This window comes from Protopterus annectens, chromosome 5.part1 (assembly GCF_019279795.1).
Source record: "Protopterus annectens isolate FY-2018-M chromosome 5.part1, PAN1.0, whole genome shotgun sequence".
NCBI lineage: Eukaryota > Metazoa > Chordata > Ceratodontiformes > Protopteridae > Protopterus > Protopterus annectens.
Window position 1 is genome coordinate 629,787,041 of NC_056736.1, and position 9,568 is coordinate 629,796,608.

A 9,568-nucleotide genomic window follows, 5' to 3' on the forward strand; every position below is an offset into this window, starting at 1 on the left:
ATTCTTCCTCTAATGACTGATAGTTTGAGTTACTGTGTCCGGATCGTGTCCGAAAAGGTTCTGTGGACCTGCTCATCTACCTGGCTAAGAGACTGCAAAGAAATAAATAAAATAATACTGAGTGCATTAAGGGGGTCAGCAGGAATTAAGTACAATGAATTAATTCTGCCCGATATGTTACAATTTATTTTGTGTGTGACAGGGCAGGGTTGTGATTCTTTTACTGGCCGAATAATTTTATTGATTCTTGACCAAAACTGTTGTCAAGCTTTACTATGCTTTTCCTGTAGGGTTGTGTAGTTTTGTATTCTTCTTTAGGTTATTGCAAGTCTGAAGACTGCTGCTGACCATTTGTTTTTTTCTAAATGCCATATTGCTATGATTTATGTCTGGTCAGCATCATCTTTTTCATATCTGGAATTAGCTATGGTGCAGGTTTAAATCTGACTCCATGTTGTGTTGCAAGGGAGTTTGATACGGAGAGGACGATTTTGCTGAAGTGAGACAGTGCAACATCTAATGACAGTGTTTTTAATGGGTCCCAGTTGCGCTGCATAAAGACAGACAAAAACATTTTCTTATCAGGATTTGAGATTGCTTTACATTGGATGTTTCTATGAATGTTGGTGAGCTTCAATATGGCGAAGGCTGGGTTCTGATCATTGTGTTGGCCATACTTCCTCCATGGGTAATTTTGGTGGGATTAGATGTCAGTATCCAGTCCAAGATACTTTCTTTACCAGTACCTTTATATGATCTTGTGGTCATATATATTAGATGTAATTCATATATAGCTGTTATGTCTACACTGAAACGTTTGTTTTCATGCTTCTAGAGAACTAGAAGCAGTCAGGTCATAAACTTGGTGCACTTGATTAGTATTCAGAAATCGGTACAAATTTTACTAAGAAAATGAAAAAAAAAACCCAGAAAAGACTGGGTTTCTACAGAGCTACTACCAGGTCAGGAAGTCATTACACTTGGCTAGTACTCAGAAATCAGAGCACAATAAAACATAAAAATTTTACTATTGTTTGAAACTTACATCACTAAAATACCTTCTACAGACTACAGAGCTAATAGTGATCATGTCATAAAATCACTGCACTTGGCTAGCATTCAAAAATCAGCAAAAATATAAAATATAAAATGAAAGGAACACTACACTTTGTTTACTAATATATTAGCCTTGCATTTTCATATGCTTTCTAGATCACTGAAAGGCTATTTTTCCTGAGGGTAAAACGTACAGACTAAACTAAAGAATGTCTCAAAGTGAGAACTGCTGCGTTTAGAACTGCAATTTAAGATGGACTCTGGCTAACAACTTTGAAAATTCCTGAAGATACCCCTCCTTCAACTAGACAAGTTAAAGCATGCTCAGAAAGGCATGCTGAAAAAGTAAATAGGACCAGAATGAAAAGAAAACATTTCTGGGACAACCCCTTTAAAGAATTGCACAATGGTTTACCAGAAAATGAAAGTTTAGAAGGTGAGGAGCTATATTTTCTGAAACCTAAATGTACTCAACTGGTTCAACAAAATCAAATAAAAGATTGCTGCCAGACGGTATTCACTGATGCAAAACTGTGAAACCACTAGTGCGGGGAAATGTAGCAGGCTGAGCATAAACAGAATGTAACACACTGAGCATAAACATAATTAAAATGATTTAGCACACCTCTCAAACCTTTTACATCAATTCTATGCATGATTTGAGACATATTAAGATAGGCTGTTATTTTTAAGGGCCAAAAAACAAAGCAACTGCAACCCATGCATGAACTGACAATCACTGGAACAGGAAAAAGAAAGAAACTAACAACAGAATTTAGTTTTTGAGTGAATGTGAAAAATATCTCTGGCAGTATTCTGCTATGTACAGTGTTGAGCCCCTGCATCATCTAAACCTGCCCACAAGTAAACTACATTGTCTGTGTTCAGCATGTATGTCATTCAAACCTGAATGCAAATAAATAGTTGGAGAAAAACTGTTCCACTGGGTTTTGAACCAGGGACCTTTCACATGGTAGGAAAATGCAACAACCACTACAGTATGGAAATTCAGTAAAGTAAGTTTCATTTCCTCCCCAAATATTCAGTCTGTCATCCACTGTAGTAACAACTGTTTTTCTCATAACTTCCACACACACAAAAAAAAAATCAATGGCTCATTCAAAACTATCTGCCTCAGCCATTCAGTTAAATAATCCATGTTAAGTAATGAGAAAATAAAGAACTATTGACAGCAACATGTGCTAGTGTTCATTGCCCTATTTCATGAAACTTGATTACAAGAACATACAATTAAAATGTTTCTGCCCGGTTTCAAACCGGGGACCTTTCGCGTGTGAGGCGAACGTGATAACCACTACACTACAGAAACTTGCAGCCTTAGCTTTCCAAGCAGTCTAATGCCTGTTTATTTTTCATCCTAGGGTATTATGTACATGCTGTCTACCATTTAGAATTTTTTTGCTCCCTTTCTTTTTTTTTGTTTTCCCTCCAATTCACAAGTGTTACCTTAATGTATATCATGAACGTCCCACTTTCACTTGTTTTCTCAATTCATACCTTGCATTTCTACATAAAGGAATTTGTCTCACCCTGCACAACCCACACTAGGCAGATAGTGTTCACTCTGGGACATCATCCATAAATTTGCATCTTGTAACTGTCTTGTTGCAAATAGAAAGTTAAACTATTTTTCTGAGACAGCAAAAGAAAAAAAATTTTTTTTTACATGGGACAAGCTGTACAAAAACACTATATATACACACTTGTAAATACAAAGAAACAATACTAGATAAGCAATCACAAGGACCACAAGATGCTTAATTAACCATATACACACAGACATATTCATGCCTCCCTTTTCAGGCACTTAATAATGCTTACCTCCCATATGAAATAGGATTGTACATGACAATACTTGTGTAAATTTGTGTCTATACATCTAATCGTCAGCACTAGCCTCAAAGGTAGTCAAAAGTAGAACTTTTTCTGATGTGCAGTATTAAATATTTCCATAGGTTGGAAACAGAATTACATACCTTTCTCGCTCTCTTTTTCTGGCCAGTGAGATTCTTCCTTTATGGTTTTCACTACACAGTATCAAAATACTAACTCTTTGGAGTGACAATGTTCAGTCAGTTTTCAATGAAAGTGCAAAACTAACAACTTTCATACCTTACAAGAGTGTAGCAGGTGTAGGAGTCTGGAATTTTATTTTTCAAAGTACTACAGCTTTGAACATTTAAAATCTTGCTCAAGTACACGAAAGCACAGAAACTAAATAGGGGTAAAAAAACATTTAATTCACAATATCTTGGGTGTGTCATATTATAGAGATCTGGATTCCTCTTTGAGAGGAGGACAGACACTAAATAAAACAGAATCAGAAAAGAAGTCTTTATGACAGTCTTTTTGGGAAACAACTTAAAATGTAATAAAAAAAACACCTAGCTGTGACTTTTATGCACTAGCACACAACCTATCAAGATATGATAATACATTCCAGTTTTAGAGTAGATTTTGTTCATTAATAAGGATGACTATTTGTACATATTCCAAAATGTATATCTCTCTAATTTTCATAAAAAAATAATAATCTTGTAACTACTCATCCAGTCAGCAAGGCTAGCATTAAAGGTAGACAAAGCAGTACTTTTTCTGACCTGTAGTATTAACCTTTCATTAAAGCATGCACTTACATCATGCAGAGGAGCTGTAATACAGATGTCAGCTGCATATTCAGATAGCAACCGATTCTTGCCAGCTCCACTGACAAAGGCAAATCAAGCCCTGAATGTAGCAGCAGTAGTAATCATTTGAAATATTAGAACCTGCACGAGTAAGTCTTGAAATATGGAGACAGAATGCCCGATAAAACAGACTTGCATATACCACATCTGAGATGGCCATTTCTTAGAATATTTAATTTTCTCCGAGGTATGCTGATCTTGAACTTGGTATATACAAGTTTGGAGGATACAGGAGGTCTTAAGTTTAAAGGAGAAGAGTGATGTTCGATACTTACTCTTCCACATTTTGGTCTCTTTCTGTGTGCTGGCACTTGGCATTAGGAGTGCTGACATTTCAATAGGGAACCTGTGGAAACAACTCAGATTCAGTTAGCAGCCTGGTTAGTGTTAAGAGCTGGCATGGGTGGAGGTGGAAGAACAACTTAAATTATCAGTCTGCCTACTTTGGCAGGAGAAACCACAGATTGGTCCACTGGGTAGACCTGGAAGACCACGTTCGCATAACACATTGCTTCACATAGTGGACTGTACGTGTGAAAATATGCATGTCTCACCCATAGTTAACAACAGTGGAAGTTGCCATAGTCATGGAGAGGAAGGCAGGCATGTAATAAAACAAGTCACAAGTCTCAACAGCCCCATCCCAAGCACCCACCCTTTACCTCTTATGGGAACGAGTACGTCAACATGGCGATTGTGGGGGCTTGATTGTCACTATGGGATTGGAGACCCCAAAAAATAATCAATCAATAAATAAAGTACTACTCAGATCTACAAATTAATACTACTAAAATCAAAAACACCATGATCTTTTAGAAACAAACTCTCATCCAACCATGCTACTACTCTGCAATCCTTGGGGAACCGTATTACACATCCAAAACTTCAAACCTTTGATTAAAACTCGATCCTCTCTGAACTTTAACTATCAGATCACTATTGCCAATACCAAAATTTCTGGGTTCAAGGAGATCTATAAAAGTATTCCCTTACTTACTCTCAAGAACACAGCTATGTAAGTAATCTTACCAGAACATTAGATGTCCTAATAGATCACTGCTGCAGTAGCCTAAGCTATATGGGTCCTACTTCCTGTGACGAGCTAGCTTACAAAGCTAAAGGGTGCCGTCCATGTTTCAACAGTCAGCGCTTGAAAATAGCTCCATATAAAAGCTGTTGGAGAGCAAAAAGCTTCAGAGTGTTTTTCTTTTTTGCCCTGGTGGGAGGCAAGAGCCTTGACAGTTTATTGCTATGCTTGTTTCCTAGCATTGTTCTATGCACAAAAGGATGAAACATCAAATATTGGAAAAAAAAAAAAAAGAAAAAGGGCCAAGAGGAGGCTTCTGCAATAGTGATCTAGTAGAATATCTATGATTATGGTAAATTTACTTACACAATTGTACTATGTTCAATGCATAGGTCACTGTTGCAGTAGCCTAAGTTATATGGGTAGATTACCATATCTTAGAAAACTAACAAAGGAAGGAGGTTAATAGGAACATAGGAGGTTATTAGGCTAATGGCACTAGAGCCCTTACAAGCCTAGCCAAGTTCCAACCCTTTTCCCTAGAGTGTCAATGTTTCAAGCAAAGCTAAATCAACACCTACTGCCCCCATCCAGGAGGGATGCTGGTGAGACCCTCCAGGGTAACTACGGTTTCCCATCCAATCATCCAAATTACTCTTAAACAGGGTCAACAAAGGACTCTGCTTCACCTAAATTGAGAGTTTGTTCGAGAGGACAGGTAACCTTTGGGAAACAAATCTGTCTTTCCAGCAAGTCCTGTTGTTGTCACATACCAGGTTACGGTCCCTAGAGCGAGTGCACTGAGTACCATTTGACTTATGGATGTGCAGAATTTCTATTAAAGCAGGATCTGAGATTGCTTTAAACACAAGGCACAGATTTCCTCTGAGTGGTCTGTATGACACAGAGTATAGAGACAGTGATTTCAGTCTATCAACATATGACATGTGGTGAAGGGCTTGAATTTTCTTTGTAAGAAACCTTTGAGGTCTCTCCAATTGCTGCAGGTGTCTGGTAAGGTACATACCAAAGGGAGCACTGTACTCCATTTTTGGCCTGATAAGGGAAGAGTACAGGGGGGTTATGACCTCTTTTTCTGGAAGCAATGCCCTTACTTATGAGATAGGCAATGTAGAAAGCCTTTCTTACAACTGAGAGACATGGTGGTCAAAGAAGAGGTTGCTATCAACCTGTATGCCCAAATCTCTCACCACAGATTGACTGCTTAAGGTGTTGTTATTAATATGGTAATTTGCAGGGATGTTGCCCTTGCAGAAGGGGATAATGCTGCATTTTTTTAAATTTAGTTTGAGCCCATGGCTTTAGCACCAATCATTGGTCTGTGTAATACCTTCTTGTAGGATGTCAACATCACTTGGGGGACTCTATGACCGTTCCTAGTTTGCAGCCATATGCAACTTTGTCAGCCATAGACCTTTTGTTTTTGCTTGTACATTCAAGAAGTAGATTCCAAATAATAGGAGCCCCAACACCAAACCCTGAGGAACACCACTGGTTACAGGTCTGTTGGTGCAGGTAGAGTCCCCTATTTTGACTGTGTGTTCTATTGGTGAGCCAGTTTGTAACCCATCTGACAACATATGGCTTAATCCTCAGCTGAGTGAGTTTATCAATGATGCCAGAGTGGAGAATAGTGTTAAATGCCTTAGCTAAGTCTGTGTAGGCCATATGCACAGATTTACCTTAGTCCAGGGCTTTGGCGACTGTCTCAAAGTCCACCAAGTTCATTAGGCACAATCTCCTTTTAACAAAGCCATATTGGGTCAGGTCAAGCACTTGGAGCATCTCCCATATCTTTGTTGATAAGGTCCATGATGATTCTCTCCATGGCCTTGCAGATAAGGCTGGTCAGGCTTATGGGTCTATAGTTCCCAGGGTCAGTGAATAAACTACTTTATATAAAGGGATGATGGTAGCTGCTTTCCATTCCGCAGGGACATAACCAGTGTTTAGGCTATGGTTGAAAAGAGTGCCCAGTGGTGCAGCTAATTCCTGTTTTACTCCATTAAGAAAGCAGCCAGGGATGTTATCAGGTCCCATAGAGGCTGTGTTTTTGGCTTTGGAAAGGGCGTTTAAGACCTGCCCTTTAGAGATAACAGGTGGAGTACAGGTGGTAGGATTGCTTTGGGGTATATGTGGTTGGGACAAGGGAGAGTAGTTCTCACTGAACCTATCTGCTAGCAGGCTGGCAATTTCCATGGTTCAGTATATGTGGTACCATTAACAACAAGTTCTGTACAAATCTGGGTTTTTCCTTTAAGGTTACAGATGTAGTTAAAGAATGCCTTATGGTTACTCTTTGCTAGGGAGGCTAATCTGGATTCATAGTTAGCTTTAGATTGCTTTACAAGGTGTATTACTTGCTTATTTCATCAGAGGAGGGAGTGCTTCCAATTATGAGACCGTTCCTTCCTACTCTTAGACAGCAACTTTTTCTCCCTATTGTCTACCAAGCTGGTTTGTTCTTTATTGAAGAACTTAGTTTGAACCTGTCAAGTAAGGCTGAGTCAGTGCAATTGTACTGATGTTTATACAAAGCATAATGAATTAAGACTCCAGAAAAGCCTGTTCTGGACTTGGAAAAGGAGTCAAGTTTGTAGTGCTTAATGAAAGTGTGAACAGACGGCTATGTTGTTGCCTCTAGAATACATCTAATGTCTACCCCTTTCCAGAAATCCACAGAAGAAGCCAAACCCTTATAGAATGGGTCCTAACACTGCCTGGTAGAGGCTTATCATGGGGAGTGCAACAAAACCAATAACATAAGACATCCTGGAAATGGTCATCCTAGACACAGGTTTTCCTTTACTTCTACCCTTGTAGAAGACAGTTAACCTGCTTAACTGAAGGCTCAAGTTTTGTCTAGGTAGTATCTGAGCTTCCTGTGGCTATCCAGAAACTGAGGAATCTTTTCTCCCTTATTCCTGGTCTTGGAAAATAAGTCAAGAAGATTAACAGTCTGTCTTAAAATAAACCCAGAGACCACTTTAGGCATAAAAGAAAGATTAGTTGTCAAACAAACCCTGTCCTTGTGAACAAAGAGGGAGGTTTGACTCACCACAAGTGCTTATAATCCAGATACTCTCCCAGCAGATGTCAGAGCAATGAGTAAAACAGTCTTCCATGTTAGGAACCTCAATTCAGCATTATGGCCTGCTTCAAATGGAGACAGTGTGCTTTTCATGCACAAAGTTGAGATCCCAAGGAGGAGCCACCTGTTTCTTAGGTGGAAGGTTCTGCAAAACCCCTTTCAAAAAATGTTCAACTTGAGAATAGTTAGAAAATGGGGAATCAAAGGGTATACAAGAAGAAATTGCTGACAAATGCATTTTGATAGAAGAATAAGAAAGGCCAGAGTACAGTAACACACACAAATAATCAAGAGCCAGGGGCAGTCAGGCCTTAAGAGGGTCCTTGCTTTTCAACTGACACCAACTAACTAGAAAATCTTTTCCACTTGCACATATTTCCCTAGTACCATTTTTTTCATCTCCTTAAGTCCCTGCTGCACATCCTCACAAGAAGGCGCCCTGAAGACATCAAAATTCTCTCATCTAGTCAGTTAAGTGAAAAATTATCAGGTCGGAGTCTATCAAACACCTGTCTTCTGTTAACAAATCTACACTGTGGGGAAGCTTGTAGTAAATGTCCTTGGCCAGATTGAAAATTCTGTAGGAAGAAAGCCCCTTGCCAGACAAGAAGCTAGCAAACACCCCAGGAATATAATTCTGTAAAAAAAGAGAGTCTGCAAAGATCATACAAGCATCAAAATATGGAAAGATGTGATTCTATTGATGCTTGCAATAACTGATGTCTGGAGAAAAACACTTTGCAAATACCCTTGGTATTGTGGAAAGTCTAAAACATTAAGACAGACAAATGAATGTAACCCACACACAACAAACCTGAACTGCTTGCCAATGAAAATGTGATGAGATGTGCCCTTTAAATCAACATTTATCATGAAGGCTGGGGGGTGGGGGTGGGGGGGGGGCTTAGAGGATGAACAGACTGAAGGGATAACATTTTGAACTTTGGAATCTTGCCATAAAGAAAGAGCCAGTACAGGCTTTGAGGATCCTTCCTTTTTTGGTACAAGAAAGATCTTTGAATAAAAGCCCTTGCCCAAGTGACAGAGAGGTACAGGTTCTATCACTCCGTGGGCCAGCATCTGATGCAGAATGGGAAGAAAGAATAAAACTTGCTTCACTGGGCAAGGAGAAATCTCTTGGGAAAGAGGAAGGTATTCTCACTGCCAAGTGTAACCCTGCTGAACTGCATTCAGAATCCAATGTCTGTAACATTCTCTTGCCACAAAGGAAAATAAAGTCTTAGCGAGATAGGTTGGGAAGATGGAGAGGCCTGGACAGGACAATAATAGTCATGATAATTGAGAGGACTGTCCTTGATTTTTTTTTCTGACTTTTCCATTCTTTTTGGATCCTCCTTGCCTTTGTTTTTTAAAATCCTGTATGCTGGCATATTGCTGCTTAAATAGCATATTGAAAAAGGGAGTTGAAGCAGAGATAATTTTTTATTTCCTTTAAAAAGGGGAGGAGTAGAAAAATCTGAGTGATTCCTTGTAATAACTTTTCTCTTTCATCACACTTTTTCACACCTCTGCTGCAAAAGGCCCAAAGAAAGCCTCCTTATCTAATGGAGTGTTTAAAATTTCAGTTTGAACATTCGGGAAGATTTCAGAACGAAGCCAAGCCTGCCTTCTCAATACTGACCCAGAAGCAGCAGCTGTAGAGGA

The 9,568-nt window shown here is 39.1% G+C and overlaps 1 non-coding gene across 1 annotated transcript; it reads right to left on the reverse strand.

The window, feature by feature from the left end:
- Positions 1-2,313: 2,313 nt before the first annotated feature.
- On the reverse strand, positions 2,314-2,386 carry TRNAV-CAC. The gene has a single exon. It is a non-coding gene; the product is annotated as a tRNA-Val (tRNA).
- Between the last annotated feature and the right edge of the window lie 7,182 nt (positions 2,387-9,568).